The sequence below is a fragment of the Stegodyphus dumicola genome, chromosome 5, assembly GCF_044657685.1.
Source record: "Stegodyphus dumicola isolate Sdum_Otavi_A_Nest chromosome 5, ASM4465768v1".
Lineage (NCBI taxonomy): Eukaryota > Metazoa > Arthropoda > Arachnida > Araneae > Eresidae > Stegodyphus > Stegodyphus dumicola.
This window is the reverse complement of record NC_140772.1, coordinates 83,045,479-83,058,718: the sequence shown is the minus strand read 5'-3', so window position 1 is coordinate 83,058,718 and position 13,240 is coordinate 83,045,479. Positions and strand designations below refer to the sequence as shown.

At 32.9% G+C, this 13,240-nt stretch overlaps 1 protein-coding gene and 1 long non-coding RNA gene across 5 annotated transcripts in view; one reads left to right on the top strand and one right to left on the bottom strand.

Annotated features, from left to right (window-relative positions):
- The window catches only part of LOC118189552 (uncharacterized), a 31,035-nt gene extending 28,092 nt beyond the window's left edge, over window positions 1-2,943 (bottom strand). Inside the window, exon 1 of one of the 2 annotated variants that reach the window (XR_004758291.2) lies at window positions 2,699-2,943. This is a non-coding gene — a long non-coding RNA (uncharacterized LOC118189552). The remainder of the gene's footprint in view (window positions 1-2,698) is intronic. The other variant, XR_004758290.2, reaches the window with a different exon arrangement.
- Window positions 1-13,240, top strand: part of LOC118189551 (photoreceptor-specific nuclear receptor-like) — a 125,515-nt gene that overhangs the window by 28,054 nt on the left and 84,221 nt on the right. The window lies entirely within an intron of this gene.

Below are 13,240 nucleotides of genomic sequence, written 5' to 3'. Positions count from 1 at the left end.
AGCACACGAGGGCTACCTGCCTAAGGGAAGGGATGCCTTCGTGGAGGACTTTCTAAGGGAAACTGGCTCGTATACACGTTACACATGGGGAAAACCACGAAAACGCCCATGCAGCAAGCCCGTTCGCGAGATTCGAACCTCGGACCGAACTAACAGTGTTCAGCGACTTTACCGCTCGGCCGCTGGTGGGTTTGTATGTGAACGATCGTCATGCTTAATTTTAATATGTTAGATGGACAAGTTGTTCATATTAGTATGTGGTCTGGTCTAGTAATGATTTGTTGACGCTATTTTGCTAGTTTTCATTGGTTGATATTCAGTACCCACATCAACAAGCAGCAAGGTAATGTGTTTATTTACTAACAACAAGTTAATACAGGATGTATCAAAAATGGTACGTATTAATTTTAATATTTAAATAAACATTGAAATGTCTACTGAGTAACTGCGTGAAGTAATTAAAATAAGCTAGATGAACTAATATTTAATTTTCGATTCCTTTTGAGCAAAAGGATTTTAAATGAGATGAAATTTTATTAGTTGTCGTTTAAAAATAGTATTTTATGATTAAAATGCTTAAGAATAATAATTTAAGATTACGAAAAGTGCAACAATTTTGGCGAAATTTTACAGTACAACAACTTTTAACAAACATAATTGAAGAGACTTCAAGCATCGTCTGAGACTCAAATCCTAGACATTCGCTCTATCTGTTTCATACACTGCCTTTGATATACTAAAGCCAAAATTAACTTATAGTTCAAGAGACAATAAGTACTCGACCGATTTCTTCTTCGTGGTGGTGATTGATTCTGGGCTCCCACTGCACTATTAATAATTACGATGCCACTAAATGCAAGCTTTATAACAATGAAATTTCATTCTATTCTGAAGAGTTTTACCAAAATAGAGTTTCACAAAATCCTGCTAGAATCCAGAATTTAACAACTATTCTATGAAACTTTTTCTCGAAGGAATAAGCTTATTTCAAATATACTTTTATTCACTTATTTATGCTGTTTTTCTAAATAATTTTAAATTTCAACAGAATTCTAGCACGTGCCTTTAAATACCCGCCCAATTACAACACTGTTTGATATGCAGCTATTTCGGATATCCCGCTGGCGTAGCTTAAAATTGCATACAATACAGCGTTCCCTTTGCATGTAATCGAGCTCATCCAAAGTATGAAAATAGCAAATGTAACAACAATTACAGTATCCATTTTGAGCGTTTATCAAAATTTTGAAAGAACTGTATGAAATTTAAGAAAGAATTTTTTTTTATAAACTCGAGCATTCCATTTATTTTTTCCGAACTGACTGGACACTGTATTATAAATACAATGTCAATGAGATAACAAATGCATACATGTATATATGTGTATAATACAACGCAATGTATTATAAATACAATGGATATTGTTTTATAACTGGCTCTCCGTAATGTGTATTTAATTTATAACAGTTGGCTATATGTAGTAACTCTCCCGCCACAGAACGTTCTTATAGAATGGCTGTTTTCAATGAAAATTTTAGCGAAATTTTCTTTCCAGAAATAAATTTTCTATTAGAAAGAGTGAGTTTATAAAAAAAAAATTGTGAGGTACAAGCTATCTATGAGGTGTTTAAAAATCCGTATTCCTCCTTCATAATGAAAAGGGGAACGTAATCGAAAAAAAATTTTAATTAACTTTTATAAATAATAGTGAAATAAATTATACAAGGTAAAACATAGTTCATATTGCATCAAGAATAGCACTTAGGGTTTTCTAAATTATGCTTTCGGGATATGTGAACTGGTAAGAACTAATAATAAAGTTTAAAGAAATTGTTACTGTTGACTGATCTTTCAGCAAATTACAATACTATAACTATGACTTAAATTCAAGTAGCATTTTTACTACATGGAATATCATTTGAAATAACACTTTAGTCTCCTGTTTTGCAGCTTGCAAATAGTTTGCCAATAACTTTCAACAACGCAGTTTCAGAGAGAATGAAAAGATATCACTTTGATAATGACAAATCTACCTAATTTAATTTAGCTTAACTCATATTTAAAAAGGGTTTAAGCTCATTTCTTTTTCATGAAGAATAAATTCAGCATGCAAAAGAGATATTCTTGCCACGAAAGTTCAATATATTTCCCTCATATTTAACTTGAGGATAAATGCAAGTTTTATCTTGCGATTATTTAACTACATTTTGCAGTTTCAAATGCATCACACGATATTAAATGTGTGTGCATATGTATTTTAGAATATTTGATAGGTGTTTAATATTAATTAGTGCAGAAATACTCAGTTTCAATGATAGCAAAGATATTTATAAATTTGATTAATTATATATGCGATAAATATAATCTAAATTTTGACTTAAGTTATAAAGTTATTATTAAAATGTAAATAGCGAACGAATTCTTTGAAAATATTATTATAAACGCGTCTAGCGAAAATGAAGAAAATATCTGACAAGGATTATATTCTGTAAACTCAGCTTCAGAGTAAGTAATTTTGCCATTATAATCTTCCAGATTAAGAACAAAGTTAGTCAGAAACAGAGATTATAATTATTAGTATAAATTCCAAATTTCATTTCTCACAGGTCTTATCAGCAGACCTTAGTTTATCACAATCCGTTGTTATCATAGTAGTTAAAAACAAAGTAGGTGTATAATGAAACAAAATGGTACTCACCGTGGCAATCATCCGATTGCATCAGAGAACTTTCGAGATCTGTCCAGCCTCCAAAGCGACCTTTGGCGTTTGTTTCTCTTTCAAAATACCTTAGCTAATGTGAACGTGAGAGTAAAGATCAGCCACATGAAAACTTCTCCATCTGCGTCTTTTAACAAACAAAGGAGCAAAGACATCCTTTTTCAGATTACAAGTTGTTAACGGTCGTTGTTTGGATATGATCCTCTTCTCTCGTACAATGTTTATCATTTTGCAGCTGTGATATTCACATGTTAAGGGATACAAGAAGGTGCCTTTTACCTGATAAAAACTGTGCTTATTTTAGTTTACAAGCAAGGTTTCTTCCAGAGCGAACTGAAAAAGAATGATTCATAAAAAACAAATGCTTAGCTTGATATCTGAAATCTCTCTTTTTTTACAATTATGCTTTGTTTGTAGAAATATTCTTAGTTTTAGTTGAACAAATGGACTTATAAAATATATTATTTAATATGAACTATTGATATATGTTGTAGATTGTTGAATATATGTTGAATATATGTTGTAGATAATAAAGTTTTCAGAATATTTATGAACGTCATTTCAAGAATCTATACAACTCCGTCAGAAAAACACGTCCCTCATAACGAAATGCTGTATTAAAACAAATGGAAGCTGTATAAAAAATACATCAAAAACGAAAGAAAAGATTGAAATTTTAAGTAAAAAAGTTAAAGAATAAAACGGCAAATGTTTCAAACGTTCATTAGAACAGGGTTTGAAAACAAATCATATCTGTCTAAGCTTGAGAGAAAAAAATTGGTAATTATATTATTTTACAATATCTGAAAAGAAAGAATGCTATTGGCCTCAGCCTGAAATTATAGCAATTATAAGCATTTTACATTGCATCAATGAGTATTTAGTTCGCTTAAAGGAATAAAATGCAGACACAAGCTAAGTATTTTTTGTTTTGAGTTTGATGATAAATTCTAAGTGTTTTCCAAGAGACGATAGAATGGGTCTCATTTATAAGGATTAAAGTTACACTCGTATGCAAAATTAAGGAAATTTGCCCATTATGTCGAATCTTTGAAAAACGAATGGGCAGATTCTGGTATTGAATATGCATAACAGAGAAAGAAATGTACCAATCAAAAGGTATTTTATGTACGCATAATTATCAGTAAAGCTCATAGTGCAGAGATTTCCAAAATCCAAGTTTTGATATTGAACTGAAAATGAGTCTAATCTCTCAAAGGCAGACAGGTGCATAGTGCACAAGAAGCAGTTGAAGAGTCTCCGTGGCGTTCGATCTCACTCCTCCAACAAGAAAGATTTCGACTGCGGAATGGTTTTTGGACGGCCTGGCGAGAGGAAATTGCCCTCTCAAGAACTCCCAAACATGCTGCAAGAGATGTGTCTGATATACTGTATATGGTTATCAGGAGATCTGTTTAGCCAATCCATGTGGAGAATATCCTCACTTTCCAGATAATCGTCGACCAGCTGAGCCTTATGTGGATGAGCGTTGTCATTCATTAACTGGAACCCAGGGTCACCTTTGTGATCCTTTTCTCTGTTGAGTGATCCTTTTCTCTGTTGAGGGAGGGATGGTATTGTGTTCTGCACTTTCTCTAGATACAGGTACGCCGAAAATCAGTGAGCAGGCTGAATGACTCATCTGTAAAAAGCGCAATATATGTTATTCTTATAAATATGTCGTCAGTTTCTTCTAAAAATCTTTTATATTGTGTTTATAGGTATTTGTTGTGTGTTAACAATTCAAAAAGTAATGAATTAGTAAAGAACAAAGCCGTTTTTTATTTTCCCTTATATACGCGTAGGCACACTTAAAGGAAGTTTAGGTTAAGTTATTTGAATATCACAAATTCAAGGGCTATCTGAAAAGAAGAAGCAATGTTTTCGTGGAGGACTTTCTAAGGAAAATTGGCTCGCCTTCACGTTACACATAAGGAAATCTACGAAAACTTACCATGCAGCCAGCCTGTTCGTCTGTAATCGGCCCCATGCCAGGTCGAACTACCAGTATTTAGCGGTCTTACCCATTCGACTACTGGTGGGGTGCACACTTAAAGGAAACAGGATCAAATTTTATCATTTATATCAATATTACAAAAGTGGCTTATCACAAAATTCTTGAAACTTCGAACTCTAAAATCAGTCAATGTCAATCTAAATAGTGCAATAAAACCACTGTTTTCAAATAGAATTCTATATTCATGTATTTACTTTCAGTATTGTTGCTAATGGTATGTGTTGTTTCGACTAAAAAAATTAGTTTAATATGCAGCCATTCAAAATGCAACCTCTTTACTGAAAATACACAATTTATAAAATAAAGGTGATCTCAAAACATAACTGAAATATATGAGGCAGAAAAATAAGGCATTATCAAAAAAGATTTCTGGAGGATAGATTTTGTGAGAGAATGTAAGTACTTCTATTGAGCTATGGATTGCCTTAACTATTGAATTGAATTTGGAGGATAATATTATGGACCAAATCCCATTTGATGCTCTTTAGAATTTTGAAAAGGGTTCTTTTCAAGACAAGTTAAAACTTAAACTATACACACTTTCACTTCAACAATTCATTTCTCAGTCACTACTATGTAAATATAATTCAAAAGCCTCTAATATAATATTTAAACAATTATATAATGAACTGGATCTTTAGGAGAATAGCCAGTTTCAATCCATTTTTCTCCTTGATGATTTGTGATTGATTCCCCCAAACCTTTTTACTTTGATAATTTGTGGTTAAAGCTAGAATTAGATTTTGGTTAATTAAATCAGATACGAATCCTACTAATCAGAACAATCAATGGAATCAACATTATTGAACAATCAGAATTAGGAATGAGCAGTTAAATTGTTCATAAATGTTAAAAAATAACTAAATATGAAAAGATATGCTCTTTTTTTGACTTCAGATAAGATTGTTTTATCAGCTTGTCAAATAAATATTGACCATGATGAATTTAGAGAAGAAGTATTTATCGAAAAAGGTAGAAAGTAATTGCTATAGAAATAAATTCCAATTTTATTGATAACGTAGAATACAAATTTGCTTACTTACTGTTCTTCAAAAGTTTTTAATGCGATTTCATCATTGTTTTCCGAGAAAAGGGGTTTAATACATCTCAATTTCTTTTTTCCCTTTTTGCTTCCTTTTTATTTATTTATTATATTTTTAATAAAATGAGTTATTGATAATCTTAGCTGCAGTAGGCGAAATACAGCTTCTATAAAAGAAAAAAACTAATTCTTTGAAATAAAATTCGAAGTTTAGTAGCAAAATTAGTAAATGTTGATCAGAATTGCTGAAAACTCAAATATTTTATCATTATATAGTGCAAATATATTTTGATAAACGGAGGAGTCACACAACTTCAGCTATAAAAATAGAACAGATTTTACATTCAAATTATATAATTGGCTGATTTGTTAATCAAAAATACTAGTCAACACTTTTCTCTCTATGAATATTATGCCGTGAAAACAATTATACAGGCATACATCGTAATACCGTGGTACCAGTTTCAGTCATCTTAAGTAAATATCGCGGGAGGGGGGGGGGAACTGAAAAGTTTTCAGATTTTAAATTAGTCCAAAGAGGCGTTTTTTTAACATTTCGTGTGTTACATTTATTTATTAAATATCATATTCTTTGCACTGAAACCATAAAATTCAGTTCAATAGCAATGTCGCAAAATAATTTTAAAATGAGACTATCTTTAGAATTTCCGATACACAGTTCCGCGCGCTGGAGATGAAAAGGTCCCCCCCCCCGTAGAGTGTTTCCATGACTTGCTTTAAAATTTTTGAGTTTGTTACTCAAAAACTCGTTAAAGTTCTATAAAATATGAAATCGATAATAAAACAAATACGAAATTTCAAATTTGGTCTTCCACATGCCCATATTCGTAGGAGGATTACGTCATTCAAAATTCGATGGCTCTATGTACCGTTGTTTTATCACAATGAGAGAAATATACATCTATTGATGCAGATGTTTCATTATTTAATTTCTTCAAATATAATACAGGACTTTAACATTTGGTGGCAACAGTTTGAAAAATGAAATGGACATTTATAGTGATTCAACGCAAAATCGCAAAACAAAAACAATAATCCTTCGGGGACAAAGACCCTTTGGACTAAAAAAATATACATATAAAATTATCGCCTTCCCTTTTGCGTTCTGTGATTCATCTCACTTGCCTGAAAATAATATCAGAACAAGCCCACACAATTCATCATGGCAAGGAATGCAAGTTTGCGCCTGTCATTGGCTAGAGTTTGGACACCATACTGGTGACAGTACGACTTTTTTGCCCCCAATTTTGATGGAGACCACCCCCGGAGGACTAGTCCGAATGTCTTCCAACCCTTTTCCCCTACCACCAAACTCTCGAGAGTGCTTTCGGCTAAGCGCATATTTAGAGTGCCAACATGTCGCACAGACACTATACATTTATAAACATCCATGCCTTCTCCAGGATTCGAACCCGGGTCTCGTGATAAATTGATGGCAATCCTCGCTATCATAGATTACTTCGCCAAGTGGACCGAAACATATCGTACGGTAATCGGAGTCACTAACCACTATCTCGGTTGGAGGACACTTCTTGCGTCCTTTTGTGGTGCAACTGGCAACACGTCTACCCGGAAACTGGAAGATATGTGGTTCGCATTCCATGAAAGCACAGTTGACTTTATATGGTTCCTGATCTAAAATATCTAATGGTCTCTAAAGTGACACCCAAACTATATTGTGGGGAAGCATTAGTCGTCATGACTTGAATTTAGTCGAGCCTACTGTCTTTTCCAGTTGGAAAGATCGTAAGGAATTATTGTGCATTTTGAAACTGTTCTCCTGATATAGAAAATGTTCCAGCTATGAACTGGAAGATCCTTGGTTTGAATTCTTTTGATTACGCAGTTCATTTTTCATGTTTTCTGCTTTGAGATAACAAGTGCTCTCTACAAAATCATAAGACGTTTTTGGTTTCTCAAGGCATATATATTCTTTCTTTTTCTTATCATCTGTATGTATACTGTAATTTAATTAAAAAAATTTTTTCAAGAAATGTTTGTTCTCTTGTTTGCATTATTTTTATTGCAAAATTCTATTTTTGATCTCTCTCTTAGAGCTTGACTTGCCTTTTTTTCTAAGATTTTCTTTTCTAGTTCTCGAATAAAAGTAGGTGCTCCTAGGCTCACTTGATGCGATTATGTTGTTATTAATAATGATAATTTCAACATAGTATTTTTTAAGTTTTAATCTGAAGTTATGAGAATTAAATATTGTTACTTTTTTTATCCCGCTTCTGACACCAGTTGTTACGTTATTTTCTTCCTTCACGTTCGTACGGGGTTTGTATGTATTTGGAGTGAATAACGACGACACTTAATGAAGTATTGAAACACACTATATTTACCAATATTAATCAGATAGCTCCAAAATCACGTTTACAGTCGTCGAACTATTATAAACACGCTGAACACGTTCAGCGACACAGCCTTCCCACTGTCAGGTAATAACGGTGGAGACAGCTTTACTGCAAAGCACCAGAGTACAGCTCCCGACTCTGCTTGGTCGTTCTCGGAACTCCACGTACTCTCGAGACTCTCCACGCTACAACTCGCGATGCACTCGATGATACACAAGAGTATAGTTCTCGACTCAGCACAGTCTAAGACAAAACTCGACTAATTCGCGATACACTACATGACTCTCTCGATGCACTCGACCACCAACTCGGCGCTCCACTTCGAGAAACTCGCTCAATGACTGACTATCAGCTCGCTAGACGAGGCACACACTAACTGACTGCGGCCCAGCAGGGTTTATATAACTTTCGGCTGGCGTTCGATAACATTCTGGGCTAAACCGGTAAGCATTCGTTCCAGAAGGTTCTCCATCCGTCCACGGCATATTGCCAAATTTGTCGCCAAATGTCGCCAAATAAGCGATTTTTTTGCCAAATGTGGCAACCCTGCCTTCTTTTGTCATTCTATGGTAACCCTAAAACTGCTTTGCGGGGAAGCCATCTTGCCGCGTCTCTACATTTCGTAACAATATGCAGAATAAAATCAGGCAAGCTTTATTAGAAAGATATATTTAAAACAATAATTTGTGCCCCCGAGTGGTAATTTGGTTAATTTTTTTTTCTTAGCTGTCTTTAGAATAATTTTATGTTATTTACGATTTGGCATGCTTTCAAATACTTATCTGTTACTTAATTTGTATAAATTAAATGACAGTGACTACAGTTATTTTTCATTCTATTTATTTTTGTAAAAGAAGAGATTTTCTTAGTTCTGTCAAGCTTTTTAGTTGAGTTAGGAGCAGAAAAGAAGAATAACTATGTTTCATTGAGAAACGTGCCCATCTATTGCAGTATACTTTACATAATTCTTTATTTCTGTTTGTATGCAACTGTTAACATAGTATCAGGTTTCTTTAAAGTCTTTTTCGTTCAGATTACTGCTCAATGTTTTTCACGTATATTTTGTTATTATTCACATATTCTTAAAGTTAAAAAAAAAAAAAAAAAAAAAAAAAAAAAAAAAAAAAAAAAAAAAAAACCACTAGCATTTTCCTTTAAAAATCCAAATTTCACCTACATTTCTAAAAGCCTATCTGTAATTTTGTAATAACACTGGTAAAGGTTGTCATTTTAATTGGGCTTCGGAACGCTGATTAGTCTGTTTGGAAGAAAATCACACCAATATAAATGAGATTTAACAAAAGTCTTTAATAAAGCTTAATCGATTTCAATAGTGACAGGTCACAGAGTTTTATTCAAGATCTAAGTCAATCTAAAACTGCGTTTTTCCTACCTTTAGATGTTATTATCCTAATTCGAGCTGTCAGGCTGGTGTTTTCCAAAAAGTTACCACAGTTGACAACAGGCTTCCAATATCATCGATCACTGTGTCGAGATGTTTCAAGAAATCAAAGAGAATGAACTATCACCCCCCCCCAAAAAACAGTTCCTATAAACTAGGTGCTGATTTCTAAGTATGGAATTTTTGGGGATTTTCAAAAGAAGGAGGGTGATACCAATTTAAGGACTAATTTTTCGTGTGTTCCTCTGTTTCCTACCAGGTTACAAAACTGAAGGGAAAAAAGACAGAAAGTCAAAATACTCTTTTTGAACACACTTTACAATGACGTACTAAGTCTTCTGTTATTTTCTGTAATGCATTGCGACCGCAGTCGTTTGTGTATGTGTTTGTTTGATTTTCCACAATTAGGTTTCCGCTAAAGTCGTCTGTCAATTAGGTTATCCGCTGAAGACCATGGTTTATAGAGACATTAGGTTATTTTGGAGTGGGAGCATGGAAAGTGTGCAATGCCCTCGTCGGGTCTCGAACCTGAACCTCTTGAATGCACGCCGAGTGTGCTAACCTTTACATCACGAAGGCATGCAGAAAGAAGGGAGAAAATACCTTGTTAAAGTTTATGATCTTGTACTACATAATTGTTCTTCGATACTTGTTCTGTCTTCTTTTAATTTTTCATCTTTCTAAGCAACTTTTCTTGTCTGTACTACCATTTCCACCCTTCTGTGGATTTTAGGCGGACTATATCCATCTTCGGTCGAAATTTCAGTGATAACACATTCTTAAGGATTATTATTTTCTTTAGTTTTTTGCTTCAATAAAGCTTCAATTTCCCTATAATTATCGGAATAAGATTATAAAACATTAAACGTTGAATCGTAATATGTAGGCAAATATTTTAAGGCAGAAATTTCTAGAATGGTAAAAAAAATATTTAAAATTATTCTATTATTTACTCAGAGTAAAAACTGAGAAATTGAAATGTGTACTCTTTAGAATTAAACGTGCTTGCTTTTGTAACTTTTATTACAATCAACTGCATATAAAGATACTTAATAACACTTTTTAATATACTAAATATTTCTTACGTAATATATTTAATTCATGCATAGAGATAAACCTCCGATCAGGCAAATTCTATAATAGATATTTTCTGTAAAATAATATCTCGATCTTTATGTGCAGCTACATAAATACCATAGATCTACAGAGACTCGAAGCAAACTTGATGATATCTCTTTTTTAAAATGATTTAAAGAGCAGAGAAAACAATCAAAGACGTTTGCACCATCCAGTTTAGTTTCGTTAAAGAATTTGAGAATTTTGTTTTTTCTTCGGATGTTAAATACTTTTCTCTCAATAGCCACGTTACTCGTTAAAATAAAAGTCTTCGGTATAAGAACGAGAACAGGCAACAAAGAAAATCATTTTAAATTAGGGAAAAGTCAGAGCAATTTATGAAAGAATATTTAGATATCCAACTGAAAATGACGGTTTCTTGCTTGGTTATTTTTCGTAAGACAATGAGAAATTCCTCTAAGGTAAGTACAAGTTGTAGTAGTTATTGATTAGTCAAGGTAAAGATCATTAATAAGTTTCTTTTTGCTAAAATTACTGAAATAATTTTTATTAACGATTTTGATTTTGGTTAACTGCACTAGGAATTCTGAAATTGTATAAAATGCAAAGAAACAAACTTGTGAAGGAGAAAGTGTATTGCGTAAAGATATAAGTAGCCAAAAATGTTATGATATACTTTAGCGAGCATATTGCAGAACTTTTTAATCTTTAACTGAAATAGGGGGACGTAAAACGTGGGACCTGAAAATAGGATGTTACAGCAATCAATGTGGGAGTAAATAAATACAGCAAACAGAAACGTGAATTGTATTTTCAGTATGAGTATGGGCATTCTAGCATGCTTGCAGTAGATCAGGTTAGGTATCGCGTTTATTCTAAGACCATACAATATCTGACATACATATGCATCAGGCAACTGCCTTTCGTGCTAACTGGCAGTTCTATTGGATAGCACAATGTTTCAGGACCTAGTTCTCAGCAATCAACCTCTCGAAGAGTAATACATATGGAACTTTCGCAAAAAAGAGGGGAAGGATTCAAAATCGATTAATATGGGCAAGTAATTAAACTGTTGTTCACCTAAATCAATTCATCGACATCAGAGCGGGCCTTTCCGTAGACTTCATTTATTATTGACGAACCAGTCGCGGAATTCTGCTGCACAAAGGAAAGGCAATAATGTGTCACATTTGACGATCAGGTACAAACAGAAAGAAAAGGGAAATTGACCGAATCACCGGAGAAAAGATAAAATCGAACAACATTGGGCTTGACTTTTTGTGCAAATGATAAACGATGGTCTCGTGCTGTAGAAAATGATGTTTCTGCTGTTTGACCGTTTCGTTTTGGTTAGATGAAAAGCATAGAAGTAATGGCTTTTATGTTAAAAGTATTCGATTGCTTTTCGTGTTCATTTTATTTATTTTACGTGTTTTTCCTTGCTACATCTTGTTTTTCGATGGAATGAAGCAAAACTATTATGTTTAGTTACGAGCAAACTATTTTATTTTGCGTAAAGAGGGGAAGAATACTGTTACCGGAAATTTTAATCGCGAAACATTACTGCTGATTCTCGTTAAGCATTCAGTAACCTAAGTATTAAATATACATATATTTATTTATTTACAAGGATGACCTTAATGGAAGTATAAAAATAAAAAAGCAGCATTGCAGAATACACAAAAAATATACCCATTTTTAAATAATAAATCTTGGTACATTTAGTCATCATTTAATTTTACACAATTAGTAATAGTGATCGAGATGAAGAGGTTGAAAATAATGAAAATACTATATGTTTGGATGTTCACTGTCTTTGGATGTTCACTGCAGTGCTAGTTTTTGAATTCTTAGACTTTTTGAAATAATAATTAATTTCAAGTTTGAATTATTTAAATCCTTAGGAATCAATCTCATATTTGAACCGAAATTTGAAAAATAATAAGAATCTCTAATGGTGGCTTTAAAGTTAGTATTTTATATTGTGAAACATCAAATATGATCTCTGTTAAATTAACTGTATTTTTATATCATTTATCGGTTTTGTTTTACATATTTGAAAAGTGCTAACTTTTATTTACAGAAGAATTCTGCTTTGTCCCCTTTGCCCTTAAATAATTTTTCCCGATATATGAAAATAATGCTTCGTTTTAAAGTAATTTCACTATATTTATGCATTTCATCCTTACTGTTTTCATGATTTGAGTATGGTATGTGCTGCATAACATAAAAAGTTAACACATTTTAAACTAGTATCTTGTTTTCATGAAATAGAATGAAGAAAAAGAGAAAATAGTCGAAAGAAATCTTATTGATTTGATTAATTACAAACCTTAATTAAGTTATAGCATATGGTAGAATTAATGCAGTTAAATTGTTTACGAGCTCAGTGTACAAGTATATGATAGAAAAGCAGAATTAAAAATCCAGTTTGTTTCAAACGGGGAAAGAATTATTTCTTTTAATGAATTGTGCTTCTAATTTTTATAGCACGTCCCCGATTCTCTAACGAATCGAGTAAGTGAACGCCTGAAACTCACCACGATACGAATTGCATGGCAGCAACAATGAGAGAACTAAAAAGTAGAGAATAAATCCAACTTTA